This window comes from Benincasa hispida, chromosome 1, assembly GCF_009727055.1.
Source record: "Benincasa hispida cultivar B227 chromosome 1, ASM972705v1, whole genome shotgun sequence".
NCBI classification, from domain to species: domain Eukaryota; kingdom Viridiplantae; phylum Streptophyta; class Magnoliopsida; order Cucurbitales; family Cucurbitaceae; genus Benincasa; species Benincasa hispida.
The window spans coordinates 49697078-49717305 of NC_052349.1; positions in this window are offsets into that span (position 1 = coordinate 49697078).

A 20228-nucleotide genomic window follows, 5' to 3' on the forward strand; every position below is an offset into this window, starting at 1 on the left:
ATATGACCTAAATATGTTTTGTGGTTACATCTTAAAGTTTGATGCTTGGAGTTTAGTGTTCCAATGTAAATCTTCTTCTCTTTAAACATTTAAAAATTTATGGCCTTTAGTTGGTTGTGGGATAATTGAATAAGAGTGGATTTGGCTAAGTGTTAGGTAGAAAGAAGTGGGTTTATTAAGGAAAGAGGCTTTTGTAATTAAAAACAAATATAATAATAATAAAGTAGTGATAATAATAAACAAAAGAATAAATTAATAAATATTAGGGATAAACTTGATTTAAATTAATTAAAGATAAAAAGTAGGAGAAAAAAAAAGGAAATACCATGTTTTAACCTTCAAGCAGTTGGTTTGATGGTTTTGGTTGGAGGAAAAAGTGAGTAGCTTCGGCCAAAAACATGGGGTATAAGAAGACGATGGTTTTCCCAAACCACTCGTTCAAAATCTGCCATATTTGGACGAAAATAAAGCCTAATTAGTTAGAAGTTTAACCAGGGGTTGCCGAAGTGATTTGAAGTCAGAAAAGTGGAGAAATCGTGAAGATAGTGAAGGTTAGTTGTAAAATTGAAAAATCCGAGCAAGGTATAGCCCAGGAGATATTCTGAGCTGTAGGAGACCAGTTAATAGTTGAAATTTTGAGGTTAATTAGTTTATAGATTTCTTAAGCTATTTCATGAAGGAAGTATGTGCAAATTTTTTTCTTTAAGTTAGGTTAAAAATTGATTAAAGTGAAGTTAGGGTTTTCTCGAACAGGGTAGTAGCAGTGCCACCCATCTTGCATGTCCATCAATGCCCCTGCCGCCCATCTTACATGCCCAGTGTCATGGTCATGCTTGTCCAGGGTATGTTGCCCATGGCCGCATGTCTGCCTCCACCTCTTTTTACTATGCTTTCATCCTATGTATTTCCTTTTACTAGGTAGTTTACTTTCTATGTACTTTTCTTAGTGTATGACCGCTCGCCCATTTCCATAATGCATGGGGGATAAGACTAATCATCATATCCTCATACTAGTGAGTTGTATGCTATAAAGTTGTATTGTTGCTTATTGCTTTCTAGCTGTACGAGTAATGTTCATTGTTTACACATGCTTTCAAACGTTTGCGAAAACTTTTTCCTCTAAACCTATTTTCTAAAACCTTTTCTCAAGAATGGTAGTGGAGGTTGTGAGAAACGCCCATTGTGCCATCGACTATTTGAATATAGAATGGCTGACTTGTTTGAGGGTGAGAACAGTGTCATACAATCGCCCCGAGACCCTTACGAAGGTACGATTGTGACAGTTGGTATTAGAGCCAAGTCAGCTCGTGGGGTTGAGAAGTTGTGATCATGTCTACTATGAAACAGTTGCTTAAATCCCATGTTGACTGGTTGGTCAAGTTAGAAGAGAAAATTCTCTATCTAATAGAAGTCCTTGATCAGGTTCGGTTCCTAGAAACTCGATTACAGGAAGTCTTTGAGAAGGCCAATGAAATCGACGTGGTGGCTGGCCGCTTAGACGGAATGCTCGTCAGGGAATTGTTAACAAGAGTTGAGACCCTAGAGACAAAAGCTATGAGAACTGGCAGTTTTGAGCGTGGTGATAGATCGTCGAACTCTGTTTCCCTTATGGAGGAGTATGTCGAAGAACTAGATAGCTCACAGAAAGCGATAATTCAGATGGTGACTGAATTATCCAAAGACTTTCGAGCCACACTCGAAGTTGTTCGAGCAGAGATTGTGGACACAGTGCAAGAGTTAACCTCACCATGAGAGTGGTGGGAAATCAAGCCCCAGATAGTGTTGTGGTCTAATTCAACAGGGTAAAAGTACCGAGCCTAAGCCTTTATGCGGGGCTTGTGATGTGAAAGCGATAGAAAAATTTATCTTTAATATGGAATAGTATTTTAGAGCTACAAACACAGCGACTGAGGAGTCAAAGATCATGTTAGCGATGATGCATCTAGCAGAAGATGCCAAATTGTGGTGGAGGTCCCGTTTCATGGACATCGAAGAAGGTTGATGTACCATCGAGTGGGAAAGACTGAAATAAGAGTTACGTTCTCAGTTCTTCCTAGAGAATGTTGAGGTTGTGGCAAGACGTAAGCTAAGGAATTGAAACATACTGGCACTATTAAGGACTATGTGAAACAACTTTCTGGGTTGATGTTGAACATAAGAGATATGTCTGAAAAAGACAAAAGTTTTTTGTTTTGTCAAAGGCCTGAAACTATGGGCAAAAACAAAATGGGATAAACAGAGAATACAGGATCACCCAGCCGCATATGCAGTGGTCGAACGATTGTTTGACTTAACTAATGAACCTCAAAAGGTGAGGCAACACTCGAGATCACCTAATAGAGGGAGAAAGAGCAATGGTTCGAGCCCATTGAGAAATAGTGAGAGAGACAGAGACAAAGTGGGGATGGAAAACCTCCTCAGCAGAAGACTGGAAATATATGGTGGGGGAAGAATTTTTATTGAGCCCTATCCTGTTATTGAAGGAACTTTTAATAAGAGAACCAATGAGCGGAAGAAGATCGTTCCAAATTCCATTGGGAAAGAACAAGACATTTACAATCAAACAACAATAGTTATGCATCAACGAGTAAATTACAGCATGCCTCGAGGAATAAACACAAAGGGATCGAGTAAGACAAACCATTTAAGAACTTTTCTTCTAGTATACTCTCGATCAATCAGCCAAGCATTCAAACAAACTCGATCAAGCCCACGAACGCAACGAACAAACCCAGCAAACTCAAACTAGTAGATACTCAAACCCAATCGAATAAAACTCGATCCTCGACCCTCGAACAAGAAACTCGAAACCACCACTCGATTACCTTGGTATTCTCGGTGTGAGAATTCAGGAGGTGTGGGCTCTATATAGATTTGGTAGAAGGAAGAAGGAATTGAACGATCAAGTAAGTGGGAGAAGGAAGAAGTCTATCGTTTAGACTGGGTACTCGATCGTTTAGCAGCAAGTATAGTTACTTGTTCCTCGATCGTTTTCTCTCTCAAAGCTATCGTATATCTTTTTCTCTTTAGCGATTGGAATGTGTTGGATTCTGAAAAAATGAAAACGATTTTCATTTTATCCATCAGTTATTAAAACTGAATAAAACTTCCCACTAATTCGGTTATTAGGAGATAAAACCAAAAATCAATTATCTTATAATTGATTTAATTATAAATAAATATAATAACTAATTTAACATATTATATTTATAACTTATAGTTTTAATATCACATCATATGTAACGTATAAACTATAGTTCTTTCTCTCCTTTATTGCATTTAATATAAATTATATTTATATTAATTCCTCCAATTAATATATCTAATACATCAAATCAATTATATTACATATAATTGATTCAATTTAGTTATATCATATATAATCAAATTCCTTCTTGTTAATTTGAACACTTCAATATGAATCCATTGAGCTACCAATGGGACTTTATGGACCTGTAGCTTGAAGCTCCAACGGTACGTGAATAACTGACTAAACTTTTTAAACACGATATCCACCATCCGTTAACTATCGGCATTCCACTAAAGACCGACATTTGCACTCTTCACACTACAGATATATTTTTGTGTCCATTAGATATAACCAATCAACAGTATGATGACCTTTCACAAATCGCTCCTAAGTACAGTTGAGCCAATTTACTATTTTGCCCCTGTAGTTACATCTAACTCCTTAAGTACCATTGATTTCTCTAATGAACAATACATCATAGTTCCACTATGAGTAAACACTTCTCGGGCCAAGAGAAGGTGCTGTCTCTTATACACATCTAGATGTGTATAAGAGACAGCACTCAAGATTAAGGTCATGTTACTTATGGTCATCCTAGTGAAATGAAAAACTCTGTCATGAACGGCGTTATATAACAAGACTAAACATTTCGTGGTCCAGTCTTATACAAACTCCTTTGTATAGAGCATCCTCGCTCGCATGTCTGATACATGAATGGTCAGGATTAGCAACGTTATGCTCTGAAGCCATGAGAGCCTTCATAAACGGATAAGCAACGTTGTGCTCTGAAGCTATCTTCGTGACAACGATGTCCTCTGATGCACAATCTCTCTGGTGAGATGGTATTTCCGCTCTATATTCTTGTCGTGCTTGTGACTTCGAGGCTCTCTGAAATTCGCCACAACACCACTATTATCACAATAAAGGGTGATGGGCCTAGACATGTCTGAAACAACTTCCAAATCAATTAGGAACTTCCTGAGCCAAACGTCCTCCTTAGCAGCTTCACAAGCCGCTACATACTCGGCCTCCATAGTGGAGTCAGCGATGCACCCTCTGTCTCTTATACACATCTAGATGTGTATAAGAGACAGGGCCTTGACATGTATGGAACAACTTCCAAATCAATTAGGAACTTCCTGAGCCAAACGTCCTCCTTAGCAGCTTCACAAGCCGCTACATACTCGGCCTCCATAGTGGAGTCAGCGATGCACCCTTGCTTAGTGCTTCACCATACAACAGCTCCTTCGTTAAGAGTGAACACTGATCTTGAAGTGGATTACGAGAATCCTTATCAGCCTGAAAATCATGTAGTGGATTTTCAAGCCCGTGTATTCTGTAAAGATCAAATCCTTAGAACCACAAACAAGCACGTAGTCCCTCGTTCTCCGAAGATACTTGAGAATGTTCTTAACGGCTGTTCAGTGACCCTGTCCTAGATTAGACTGATATCTACTGACTATCTCCATAACGTAGTGGATGTCAGGTTTAGTACATAAAATCGTGTACATCAAACTGCCAACGATAGATGTATAGGGGACTCGTCTCATTTCCTCAACCTCTTGAGGTGTCTTGGGACACTATTCCTTAGACAATGTAACTCCATGCCGAAAAAGGCAATAGGCCCCTTTTGGCGTTCTACATCTAGTACTTGATCAACATTTTGTCAATGTACCATGCCTGAGACAGTGCTAGCACTTTATTCTTTTGATTCCAAAAGATCTGAATTCCAAGAACAAACTGAGCCTCTCCCAAATTTTTCATTTGGAATTGGGTCACTAGCCAGTTCTTAATTAAACTTAGCAAACCTATGTCATTCCCAACGAGTAGGATATCGTCTACATACAATACTAGGAAAACTACTAAATTGTTGATGATTTTCTTGTAGACATAAAACTCATCAACATTTTGGTCAAAGCCATAAGATTTGATCGCAGTATCAAACCTTATGTTCCAAGATCAAGATGCTTGTTCCTGAACCAATTCAGTTTGCAAACATTTTGCTCCTGACCTTGGGCTATAAATCCCTCAAGTTGCTCCATATAAATAGTCTCCTCAAGATTACAATTCAGAAAGGTAGTCTTGACATCCATTTGTCATATCTCATAATTATAATATGAGGCAATGGATAGAAGGATGTGGACAGACTTAAGCATGGAAACAGGCGAGAAAGTCTCCTCATAGTCAACTCCCTCCACCTGGGTATAACACTTTGCCACAAGTCTAGCTTCGAAGGTTTGCACCTTCCCATCAACACCCTGTTTCCTCTTATAGATCCATTTACAACCTATAAGTTTAACCCCATCAGGTTTATCTACAAGATCCCATACTGAGTTGAAGTACATAGACTCCATCTCGAGATCCATGGCTTTGACCCATTCATCTATGTGAACATCCTCTATGGCCTTCTTGTAAGACAACGGATCCTCAACTTCGCCTCGGCTACCATAGCTAGGATTTTAATTAAACTCATATAGCGAATAGGTGGGTTCGCAACCCTCCCATTACATCGAGGTTCCCTCAACTCTTAAGGTGGATTTGATCTACTAGATGAACATCCATCAACAACTCTTGTTGATGTAGCAGGCTTTTCAACAACTCTTGTTGAAGTTTCAATAGTTTCGTAGGAAAGTTCCCGCAACACGATTTTACTTCATGGACTGTGCTCCCTCATATGATCCTCCTCAAGGAAGGTAGTGTTTGTCGACACAAACATTTTGTTTTCCTTATGATCATAAAAGTAACCCCCTCATGTCCCTTTGGGCCTGTTCCACAACTCCAAAGGTGTTTTGGAAACACTCTTGGAAGGAATACAGTTGAGGATATAAGATGCAGTCACCACTACAAAACCCTAAAACGAGTCTGGTAAGGAAGCGTAACTCATCATTGACCGAACCATGTCCAGGGTTCTATTTCTCCTCTCTGATACACCATTCTGCTGGTACCAGGCGCTGAGAGTTGGGAAATGATTCTATGATCTATCATATAATTCTGAAACTCATAATCCAAAAACTCTCCACCCCGATCTAATCGAAGTGTTTTAATCCGTTTATCCAATGCGTATTCAACTTCAGCCTTGAACTCTTTGAACTTTTCAAAGGATTCTGACTTTCGTTGCATCAAATAAACATACCCATACCGGGAGTAATCATCAATAAAATTGATGAAATAATCATAGCCTCCCCTAGCTCGCACATTCATCGAACCACAGAGGTCTAAATGCACTTGTAGGATTGTATGAGCAACAGTGAAAGAACAGGTCATCTAAGCACTCTAATTCACTAACTTTGGCAAAATATAAAGCATGCTCTTGTAGAAAACAAGTGAGTTTCAAGAATATCTCTTGTAGAACTTCTTCAAAGCTCCTTCTTCAGCTGCTATCTTCTCTGAATCTTGTTGCAGACCACCTCAAGATCTTCCCCACTATTCTTTTGGTGCTCTAGATTGAGTTGTGGGACTCAAAACAAGCTTGAATCAAGGGATGAAGAAGAAAAGCTCACAACAACAAACTTGGCGAAGAACTCTTTCTTGAAGGTGTATGAAAGTTAGATAGAGTGTTGTAAACATGTTGAAATTTTTAATAGATAAGGGGGGAAATGTTAAATTTAAATGTTGTCTTGGAATACTACTGGTATACCCTCACGCTCCCTTCCAAGTCTTGGGGGCTAAGGCTAAGCAGGGGGTGTGACAATCTATCTGGTCTTACCCCTGAAATGAGAGTCTTATTGAGTTGGCGCTTTTGAGCCAACCCTCACCTACTCGCATCGTCATCTCACCAGCCTCAAGCTGCCACCAGGATCTAATCCCCTGAAAAGAAGAACAAATATGATTAGTGGCCCCAGGGTCTATAATTTAGGCAGAATGATCATTCTCCACTAAACAAGTTTCCAAAACTAGTAAATCATATTTACCTTGTTTTGCTTTGGCCTTTGAAGGAAATCAGACATGAGGATTTCCATGAGCAACGGAAGGACGTTCCAGATTTCATTCGTATATGAATAACACAATTACAATCACAAAACGGAAACAACAGGCTATGAACAAAAAAGAAATTACGTCATGCTTTACTAAACAAACAAGGGATAGAACTAACAAACCTTTGAAGACTCATCTTCAAGACCTTTAATCACGAATGATCGAACAATCAGCAGCACTGCAACACTCAAATGCTCCTACAACACGACTGCTACACTACAAGATCACAATAAACTCGAACAAAGTGATCAACAAGGTCACGAACACTTCAAAAACCACGAACGGCCTCCACAGAACCTCGACTAGTGTCGAGTTGAGTATGAAAACACCAAAAAGGTTACCTTGGTATTCTTGATGTGAGAATCCAGAGTGTGGGCTCTGTGTGGACTTGGTTAGAGGATGAGATCGGAGGAAAACAATCGTGTAAACGATTGAGCAAGTGTGAGATGTCAAAGCCTATCATATAGGACGATGCCCAATCGTTTAACAAAATCTATTCGATCGTCTAGCTAAAGCTATGCGATCGTTTAGCTCATCGACCAACTGAGTGTCTATCTCCAAGCTGTCGTTTAGTAAATCTTATTTACTTGACAACCTTTTTCGTGAGCAATTTTCGAGAATGGAAACTCAATACTCACTAAATTTAGGAAAACATTTTTTCTTTTATCTCACGGTTACCATGAAACCACCAATAACCTCCTACTCAATTGGTTATTAGAGAAAAAGAGATAATTATCCAATAATTAATATTATTATAAATATAAATGATAACCAACTTATCATACTATATTTATAATCTATAGTTTTAATATTTCATCTCATGAAACATACGAATCATAGCTCTTTTTCTATTTTATGTCACTTAATGTGAATCTCATTTACATTAATCCTCCACTAGATGTATCTTATACACCATACCGATCATATCATATATAATCGAAATACCTCTTGTCAATTTGAACATTTCAAATCAATACCAAGAACTGATTCTCAACTTGAATCCATTGAGCTAACAAGGGGACCTTATGGACCTGTAGCTCGAAGCTCCAACGGTACATGAATAACTGACTAAACTCTTTAGTCACAGGATTCACCATCCGTTAACTGCCAGGCACTCCACTAAAGATCGATAGTTGAACTCTTCTTATGACAGATATATTATGTGTCCATCTTAACCAATCAACAGTGCAATAACTCTTCACAGATCGCTCGTAAGTATAGCTCAGCCAATAACTGTTATCCCCCTATAGTTACATCTAACTCCTTAAGTACCACTAATTCATCTAATGAACATAAGTCATAGTCCTACTATGACTGAGTCCTCTCTTGCAAAGAGAAGTTGTGGCCACTATGTTCCAACCCCGGAATCAGCCCTTAAGGGAGCAATCTATCTACTTACCTCTACTTCGAGGAAAGAGTGAATTCCATCTTCTGTAACTGAGTTCCCAGATCCCAAATTAGACAAGTCCCCAAAAAGGTAGGCATGTTGAGTTGGCAATCTAGTCACTCTTACTCATAATAATCAAAGAACCACCCTCAAAGGCAGGAGTTCCCAAAATACTCAAGATTGAGGTCATGTCACCTATGGCCGTTTAGGTGAGATATAAGTCTCCAGTATAACGGCGTTATATACAGAGACAAATCATCTCGTGGTTCGATCTTATACAAACTCTTTGTATAGGACACCCCCGCTCGCATGTCTCCATATGAAATGGTCAGGATCTAGCATCTGTAGTAGTTTACAACACTTGCAAACCCTACAAAGCGGGCCGTATCCGTAGTGTCACCAGGATCAGGTATCCCACCTTAATCCTTATATACAGACCTATTTAGGTTATTACTTAAGGAATGATCCACTTGTATATCTCATATACATGCTTAACTTTACATATGATAACCATGGGGCTTTGTTTATTGAATATGAGTAATGCCAGAGTGAAATAATACTTATTTTATTCATAAAAAATGCATATAGTTACAAACAACGAGACTTCAGGAGAATTAGGACACCAATCCCAACAATTCCTCCCACTTGTCCTAATGCCTCGGGAGACTAATTTACAATACAAGATAAATACATGTATAATATACAATAAACTAGGTGATACCCCAGTATCATCTCCACTTGCCCTAGACAAGATGCCGCATGTCCCACAGACCTAGACTCTCTAGGTGACCCTCGAACACTTTAGCCATGAGAGCCTTTGTAAAGGGATCAGCAACGTTGTGCTCCGACGCGATCTTCGTGACTATCACTTCACTGCGATACACAATCTCCCTGATCAAGTGGTATTTCCACTCTATATGCTTGCCCCAACGATGATTAATAGGTTCTTTGAATTTGCCATAACCCTGTTGTTATCACAATAGAGAGTGATAGACAAATCCATATTTGGAAAAACTTCCAAATCTGTAAGGAATTTCCTCAGCCAAACAGCCTTCTTAGCTGCTTCACAAGCAGCTATGTATTCGGCTTCCATAGTGGAGTCTGCGATGCATCCTTACTTGATGCTTCGCCAAACTACAACCCCTCCATTCAGAGTGAACACTAACTCGATGTCAATTACGAGAATCTCTATCGGTCTGAAAGTTAGAGTCTGTGTATCATGTAGGGATTAGATCCTTATCTCTATACACGAGCATGTAGTCCTCGTTCTCCGAAGATACTTGAGGATCGTCTTGACTACCGTCCAGTGATCAAATCCTGGATTGGACTTAAAGGAAATCGAAACTTGAGATTTCCATGAGCAGCGGAACAAGACTATTCCAATTACAATCATGAATGAAAATGCATTTACAATCGACTTCAATACAAATGGTTATACAATTAAAAAGCAAAAAATTACAGCATGAACAATACAGCTGACTAAAGAGAAAACTCTACGCACTATGAGGATGTGTCTCCACGTCTTGTTGCACGACTCTGATCGAACAACGCCACACGAGCGCTCGATCTACACGATCGCAACATCACACGAATACTTCGTGCTCGTTATCAATGATCTCCTCGGTCATGAACTCCTTCGCAACACGAACGGTCTCCACAACACCATGAACAGCCTCCAAAAAACCTCAACAGTGTCGAGTTGAGTCTAACACCACCAACAAGGCGACCTTGGTATTCTCGGTGGGAGAATCCAAAGGGTGGGCTCTATTCGGACTTGGTATGAGGCAGAAAAACAAGGAAACAACGATCGCGTACACGACTGGGCAAGTGGGAGATGGTGGAGACCTATCATATAGGTCGATGCCCAATCATTTAAATAAAGCTAAGCGATCGTCTAGCAAATGTTATGCGATCGTTTAGCTCATCGTTTGGCTCGGTATGTTGCCTATAGACTCTACACGATCATTTATCTTGGGCTAGTGATCGTCTAGCAAAACTATATGATCGTTTAGTAACTACTGCACGATCGTTTAGCTCTAGTCAGAACGATCATTTAGCTCGCCCAGCCATCGTTTAGTAAATTCAAATTTACTTGACGACTTCGTGAGTTTCTTTTGCGCGAAGAGAAAACTCAAAACCTTTTCAATCGTTTTGTAAAAACCTTCTTTTTTTTAAAAAAAAAAAAAAGGAAAACCATTTTCCTTTTAAACACACAGTTACCATGATCCAATAACCACCCACTACTTTGGTTATTTAAAATAAAAAGAATTAATTATCCAATAATTAATATCATTAAAAACATATATGACCAACTTATCATACTATATTTATAACCTATAGTTTTAATATTTCATCTCATGAAACATATAAACCATAGTTCTTTTTCTATTTCATGGTACTTAATGTAAATCTCATTTACATCAATCCTCCACTAGATGTATCTCATACATCATACCGTTTATATCATATATAATTAAAATACCTATTATCAATTTTAACATTTCAAATCAACACCAAGAGCTAATCCTCAACTGAATCCATTGGGAGACCTCATGGACCTGTAGCTCGAAGCTCCAACGGTACATGAATAATTGACTAAACTCTTTAGTCACGGGTCCACTATCCGTTAGGCATTCCACTAAAGACCGACAGTTGAACTCTTCTTACCATAGATATATTATGTATCCATCTTAACCAATTAGCAGTGTGACAACCCTTCACAGATCGCTCGTAAGTATAGTTGGGCCAATAACCATTATGCTTCTGTAGTTACATCTATCTCCTTAAGTACCACTGATCTCTCTAATGAACATAAGTCATAGTCTTACTATGACTAAGTCTTCACTTCCAAAGAGAAGTTATGGCCACTATGTTCAAGCCCCGGAATCAGCCCTTAAGGGAGCAATCTCTCTATTTATCCCTGCTTTGGGAAAAGAGTAAATTCCATCTTGTGGATTGAGTTCCCAACTCCCAGATCAGACAAGTCCCCAAAAAGGTAGGCATGTTGAGTTGGCAATCTGGTCACTCTCACCCATACTAATCAAAGGATCGCCCTTAAAGGCAAGAGTTCCCAAAACACTCAGGATAGAGGTCATGTCACCTATGGTCGTTTAGATGAGATGCAAGTCTCTAGTATCAACGGTCTTATATACAGAGTCTAGTCATCTCGTGGTCCAGGTCTTATACAAACTCTTTGTATAGGAACCCCCGCTCCACGTCTCCACATGAATGGTTAGGATCTACCATCTGTAATAGTTTACAACACTTGCAAACCTCTACAAAGTGGGTCGTATCCGTAGTGCCACCAAGATCAGGTATCCCACCTTAATCCTTATGCTACAAACCTATTTAGGTTATCACTTAAGGCATGATCCACTTATATATCACATATACATGCTTAAGTTCACATAAGATAACCAAGGAGCTTTGTTTATTGGATATGAGTAAATTCTAGAATTAAATAACATTTATTTTATTGATTGAACAATGTGTATCTTTACAAAACAACGAGACTCGGGGAGAATTAGGACACCAATCCCAACAAGACTGATACCGACTGATAATCCCTACTGCATAGCAAATGTTGGATCTGGTACATAACATTGCATACATTAAGCTTCCTACAGCTGAAGCATAAGGAATCTATCTCATCTCCTCAACTTCTTGAGCTGTCTTAAGACATTGATCCTTAGACAAAATGATTCCATGCTTGAAGGGTAACAAACCCCTCTTGGAATCCTACATTCTATACCTGATCAACATTTGATCAATGTACGATGCCTGAGACAAGGCTAACCTCTTGTTTTTACGATCCCAAATAATCTGGATCCCTAGAACATACTGTGCCTCTCCCAAATCTTTCATTTGGGACTGGGCAGCTAGCCACTTTTTAATGTCAGTTAGATACCCTATATCATTCCAATGAGTAGGATATCATCCACATACAGTACCAACAAAGCTACTGAGTTGTTGATGATCTTCTTGTAAACACAAGGCTCATCAACATTATGATCAAAGCCAAATGACTTGACCGCAGTGTCAAATCTAATGTTCCATGATCTAGATGCTTGTTTCAGCCCATAAATGGACCTATTAAGCTTGCAAACTTTTTGCTCTTGATCTGGGACTATGAACCCCTCTGGTTGAGTCATATAGATGGTCTCCTCAAGAATATCATTAAGAAAGGCAGTCTTGATGTCCATTTGCCATATCTCATAATCATAAAATGTGGCTATGGACAGGAGTATCCCGATAGACGTGAGCATGATAACAGGTGAGAAAGTTTCCTCATAGTCAACTCCCTCAACTTGGGTATTACCCTTTGCCACGAGTCGAGGCTTAACCTTTCCATCTACACCTCTCTTTCGCTTATAGATCCACTTACACCCAATAGTTCTTACCCCATCAGGCGGATCAATAAGCTCCCAGACGTTATTGAAGTACATTGACTCCATTTCCTAGTTCATGGCTTTAATCCATCATCCTTGTCAACATCCTCCATTGCTTTCTTAAAAGACAACGGATCCTCGACCCCATCATTAGAAATGATGTTCTGGGCTTCAGTCAAACCCATGCGATCTTGTGGGTTCATAACCCTCCCACTATGTTGAGGTAGTCTTAACTCTTCAGCTGATTGACTAGATGCACCAACATCAATAACTCTTGTTGATCTATCAGACTGTTCAACAACTCTTGTTGAACTCTCAGCAGTCTTAGCCTCACTAGAAATCTCATGTAAAACGAGGTTACTTCGTGGCTTATGATCCCAGATGTGATCTTCTTCCAAAAAGATAACATTTGTAGAAAAAACACTTTGTTCTCACTTGGATCATAGAAGTATCCACCTCTTGTTTCCTTGGGGTAGCGTACAAAAAGTCAAACTTTCGAACACGGTTCCAATTTCTTCGAGTTAGTGACTAGCACATGTGCCGGACACTCCAAAATCTGGAAATGGCGTAAACTACCTTTATGGCCTCTCCGCAACTCAAAAGGCATTTTACGAACACTTTTCGAGGGAACATTGTTCAAGATATAGCATGCAGTCTCCACTGCAAAACCCCAAAATGAGTCTGGAAGATGAGCATAACTCATCAGACCGAACCAAGTCTAACAAGGTTCTGTTTCTTCTTTCTGATATACCATTCTACTGAGGTGTACCTGGGGTCGAGAGTTGGGACGCAATCCCATGTTCTATCATATAGTTCTAGAATTGGAGGTTCATATACTCTCCACCATGATCAGATCGTAGTGTTCTTATCTTCTTACCTAAGAAGTTTTCAATTTCAGCCTTATACTCCTTGAACTTGTCAAGGGCTTCAGACTTATGTTGCATTAGGTAGAGATACTCGAACCTTGAACAATCATTTATGAAAGAGATGAAATATTCATACCCACATCAAGCCCTAACACTCATCAGACCACAGAGTTCTGAATGTACAAGCTTTATGGCTTCCTCAACTGTAACCTTTTCCAGTAAAAGGTCGTTTTTTCATCTTGGTTTCGAGGCATGATTCACATAACGACAAGGAGTTTTCTTCTAAACTCTTTAGAAGTCCACTTTTCACCAACTGATCAATCCTATTGAGGTTGATGTGACCTAACCTTAGATGCCAAAGATGGTCGTTTTTCTTAGAAGAAACCTTTGGTCTTTTAGCTATTGTTGCCATTCTGAACATTTCAGTAATAAACAAGGCTTTTATGACTAATGGCCTTAGTACATATAAGTTACTTTCCATCGAACCAAAACCAATCTCCATTCCATTCTTGAAAATAAACACTTTATTCTCAGAAAAGGAGACGGTATATCCTTGTTCAATAAGACAAGAAACCGAGATTAAGTTCCTCTTGATATGAGGAACTACTAAAACATTATCCAATAATAGATAACATTTCTTGTCCAAAAATAACTTGAGCCTGCCTATGGCAACATCTGAAACAACCTCACCAGTACCAACTTGAAGAGTCAGCCCTCCCTATGGAAACGTTTGCCAGGAACTAAATCCTTGGTAAGAGGAACTGACATGGTTGGTAGCACTTGAATCAAGAATCCAAGCAGAATCATCATTCTCTATTAAACACGTCTCTAAGACCAATAAATCAGATTTACTGTCTTTAGACATCCTCCTCTTTTGGAGAGTAGTGGGATTTGTATCAGAACCTAAATAAGTGATGCGTGATTAATGCGATGGAATAATGGTGTAGAATGTGATGATGGAATATGCATTGTGCATGCAAGTTTTCCTAGCAAAATCCAAGTATAAATTCTACTAGGTTGCCTGGTAAGCCCAGGGTAGAACACAGGGACTAAGAAAATAGTATGCGATGGTGATTTCTGATAACTTTGTGGTGACAAATAAATCAATGCGTTGGTTGGTATGTTTGTTTAGTGTATAGAGTCTATGCAGCAGAATTGAGAAAAGAGTCAATAACACGAGAGTACAATGAGTATGCAAGGGAACGGTTTGAGAAGGTTTTTTAGCTAACACTTCCTAAGATTGCATTCACATTATGCGATCATGCTACATACATACAACAGCAAGTCATCTCTCAATGCAAATGCTATAGCTCCTAGTTTTAGAACGCATGCGATGTATCCGATGATGTCTATAGGACTTATGTCTAAACCTCTATTCTTGTCTATGCGATGATGGATGACACACACATACACAAGGCAATCACAAACTACCATAACCTATTTCTAGGGTGCATGAGATGCATGTTGGCAAATAGAGCTTATCTCTAAGTCTCTATCTCTTGCTTATGCAGATCTAATCTTGATTTCTCAAATCTAGATTCTAACCTAGCTTTCTCAAGTCTTAGGTTCTTTCTTTAGACTCTCTCTCGAGTAGCTCTAAAGGGGTGATGTAAGCAACATAAGACAAGATGAACGCATGCAATGAAGATCTTAGGTCATGCTAGCTAAGTACTTCTCAATCCATTCGATAGTTTAGTTACTCATGCGTAATGTAAAGAGAGTGAACAAATGTAGAAATGCAGGTTCCATTCTAAAAATGAAATCGAAATATAGAATAACAATAAGAAATAAAGACAAGGAGCCTGGTAGCAATTTCTTGCTTCTCAAGGCTTTTACACTGTTTTTCACTACTCTGCTCAAAGAATATTCTTGCTTTTGCAAGAGTCGTGCCTCTCTCTGTTTTCCATGCTCACTGGCACTCTCTTGAGCTGACCAGGACGATCTTCCGACGTCTTCTCTATTCTCTCGCCTCCGTCTTCTAAGTGTAAGAAAAATATGAACAAAGGCTAACTATATTCTGTATTGTGAAATCTCTATATGGCTCAGCTGGAATAAAAACCGAACTCCTTTAACGAAGGTGGCCTTCGGTATTTATAGAGCTTCAGGGTGAAGAGCTTTTTCTCTCAAATGATTGCACTGATGGATGTCATTAATCCTCTGTCTGATGCGTCGAATAATTGTCACCGAAAATTGAGTGTAACTTGCTATACGTGTGGGTTCCATTTAAACGGCTTGTCAAATAAATTTGGATTCGACCGTCATCAGCTTTCTAATCCCATCATGATTTATTAAGCTTTCACCTTGATGCACCAGCTCTATGCGGCCACCTTCTTGAGCAGATCTTCGCGAACGCATATGATCGCATAGCCTTGTGGTCGCAATCTCTTAATGCGCTCAGATGCTAAATTCCTTGGATCGCAATTCCGCCTTGCGCCAATGCATTTTCTACACAAAATACATAAGTTAGCTACTTTATGCGATGGACGCATGCGATCACAATGTTCTAAACTTAATGCTTTTGGACGCAATTTTTATATATTTTTACCGTCGCAATCCTTCATTGTTTTATATCTTTGCGCTGTAATAATGTGCATTTCTGCCCATTATCACACCCCCAAATTTAAAACAATGCTCATCCTCAAGCATAGACTAAAGATTTTCTCTAGAAAGTCAGCCGCCTTTTCCTTTCCTAGATTTCTCAAGGTGCCTTATTCAGATCCTATGTACCAAAATTTCTTAATTCCTATTCAGGTCTTTTCTTCAAATATTTCTAAAATTTAGGGACCGCAAGTTTAACCTTCAAAAAGACTTTACTTGTTTCCAGGGCATCGCTTGATTTATTTCATATAAAAAAAAAAACTTTTTCGGTTGGGGTGCTTTCAAATGATTTTAATCCTTGCGTAGTTTAGATATTGTTTTCTATGACCTTACGCTGATCCAAGTGCCTAGCCTTCATTTTGGCTTGCCCCCACGAGTCTCATGTGAGCATCCAACTATGAGTAAGGTGCTCTTTCTCAGTCTAAACTCATGCCCATTTGGCAGTGAAGTTGCAATCATTTTATTTATGCGTTGATCACGATTCCTACCTTCATTTTGGCTTGCCCCCACGGTGTCATGCGGACATCCAACTACGAGTAGGATCAAATTGCAACGTTATGATTTTTTTTGAATGCCTAAAAATAGCAAGGTTGAAAATAAATGTCGTACCCCCAAATTTAAACGCAGCAATGTCCTCATTGCTGAAAGGTTGAAAGAATTCATGCGATGCTCTTAGGAGGTTCATAAAAGTCAGTTTGAAAGAAAGCTGGTGGACCACTAACTTCTAGAAATATTTCATGAATTGATTGTCCTGAAATTAAGTTGACTCTAGTGCATATGATGAAAAATAGAGGCATGTGTTTCATCATTGAAATCATAATTGGCAGAGAAAAACAATGCGGTGACTTACTAAATTAATCAATGTTAAATGATTGTGCTGACTAAAGAGGATGCGATGATAAAATTATCAAAGATAAAATGATATGCAATAGTGCAAAATTTGGAATAGACAAAGTCAAGGAAAGATATAACCCCCAAATTTACTCTGTTGCCCACATTATTTGTGATCACATCCTTCTTTGCGGCGAACTGCTCTCTTCGATTGCGGTGGTGGAATAAGCTAGTTGCGTCTTTCATGTAGCTCCTCTGTAATCGTTCACCACGATCGTTGCAAAGAAGACACCGAGAGGGTCAAATAAAAGATAGAGTTAAGAAAATTTTTCTCCTTTCTTTTTTTTTTTAGAAATGCAAAGGATAAAGAAACGATAATGACTATAAAGAGATAGAATTAAGTTCATGAATTGAAGGTTTCAACGGATACTTCACAAAAATTGCATCCCTGATGAAATTGATTTGCATGATTGTGCAGGGATTGCCCACTTCTTCTTCAGTCAGAGTTTCTCAGGTACACGGAGGTGTTCTCGCGGTGCAAGTCTTCTCCGTGATATATTTTGACTCTTTGCCCGTTGACTTTGAATGCGTTGGTCCCGTCCTCATTGGATAACTCAACCGCGCCATGCGGGAATACCTCTCTGATTATGAAGGTTGCGGACTAGCGTGAATTTAATTTCTCAGGAAAGAGTCATAGCCGCGAATTGAATAATAAGACCTTTTGTCCGACTTAGAGATTCTTCTCGCATAATTGTTTGTCATGCCAGCACTTTGTGCGCTCCTTGTAGATTTTTGCATTCTCTTATGCGTCACTTCTCCATTCGTCAAGGTCTGTCTCTTATACACATCTAGATGTGTATAAGAGACAGGTTGAAGAGTTCCAATTCTAAGATGATGTTCATGGGCATCGCATGCTTCCATGAAATGTTTCCCATGCATTGGCACCAGTCACATTTCATCGCATAGTCTCTTGCGTCCTTGAATAATGTTGGCCAAAAATAACCACTTTGTAACACCTTTGCCGCTGTGCGTTGGCCTCCAAAGTGTCCTCCATATGGTGAGTCATGGCATTGTGATAGTATGTGATGCGTTATTTTATGCAGTGAAATTGTGAAAGGAATGGCAGTGACGGAAATGTGTTGTGCAACAAGTTTTCTCAGCATAATCCAAGTATAAATCCTACTAAGTTTCCTGGTAAGTCAAGGGTCGAACTCAAGGACTAAGGAAAACAATATGCGGTGATAATTTTTAAGATCGCTTTGTAGTAATAAATAAATTAATGGTTGGTTGGTTTGTTGTTTGAAGTGTGAAAGTATAAGGCAGATTTGAGAAAAGATTGATTATGCGACAGATACACTGAGTATGCGGAGGAACGGGTTGAGAAGGTTTTTAGCTAGCGTTTCTCGAGGATGCGTTCAAACTATGCGATCATGCTACACTCATGCAACAGCAAATCATTTTCCAATGCAAATGCGGTAACTCCTAATTCTAAGACACATGCGATGAATGCAATAATGTCCATAGAGCTTATTCCTAAGTCTCTACTTCTTGCCTATGCGATGATGCAAGATGCACACAAAGACAAAGTGACCGCATACAATCATAACCTATCTCTAGGATGCATGCGATGCGTTAATAGAAAACAGTGCTTATTCCTAGGCTCCTATCTCTTGATTATGCGTCTAATCTGACTCTCCCGAGCCTAGATTCTAACCTGACTTTTCCAAGCCTAGATTCTATCCTTAGACTACCCTCCCGAGTAGCTCTAATGGACAAATGATGCATACATAATACAAGATAATCGCATAGAGTGAAGATCCCCAGTTATACTAGCTAAGTGCTTCTCAACCTATTTGACAGATTTAGCTACTCATGCATAATGTATAGAGAGTGAACAGATGTAAAGATGTAAATTCCATTTCTATAGATAAGTTCAAAATACAAAATGACAATGGAAGATAAAGATAGAGAGACTGGTAGAAACTCCTTGCTTCCTAAGGCTTTTACACAGTTATTTTGCTCAAAAGATGTTCCTGCTTCTGCAGGAGTTGGCCCTCTCTCTGATCTCGACGCTTCTGGCACTCTTCCAAGTTCACCGAAACGATCTCTCGGTACAATCTCACTTCTCTCGCTTTCGCCTTCTAAATAAAAGAAAACTAAGAACAAAGCTATTTCTAACTATGGAGAAAATGATCTAACTATCGAACTGGACGAACCCCTTCACTGAATGTTGCCTTTGGCATTTATAGAGCTTCGAGGTGAAAGGTTTCTTCTCTCTTATGATGCACTGATGGGATGGCATTAATTCTCTGTCTGATGCGCNCATTAATTCTCTGTCTGATGCGCCGATATTTGTCACCAAAAAGTTGAGTGTACTTGCTACAGTAGTTCGCTAGCGGCTTGTCAACTTAATTTGGAATCGATCGTCATCAGCTTTCTATCCTATCATGATTTATGATGCTTTTCACCCAGATGCATCCATCAAGTTGTGTCGGCTCTATGCGGTAACCTTCTTAAGCAGATATTTGCGAGCGCAAATCACCGCATAGCCTTGCGGTAACGCAATCTTTTGCTGCGCTCGGCTATTGATTTCTTTGGATCGCATTTTCTGCCTTGCGTCAACGCATATTCTTTACAAAAATACACAAGTTAACTGTTTTAATGCGATGGACGCATGCGACCGCATGTTATGAACTTAATGCTTTTTGGACACAATCTAGTATATTTTTATCAACGCAAACCTACATTGTTTTATAACTTAGCATTGAAATAACGTGCATTTCTGCCCATTATCACACCCCCAAATTTAAACAATGCTTGTCTTCAAGCATAAGCTAAATATTTCCTTTAGAAAGTCGACTGTAATCTCTTTTCCTAGATTTCTCAAGGATGCCTTATTCAAATCCTATACACCAAAATTTTCCTTAACTCTT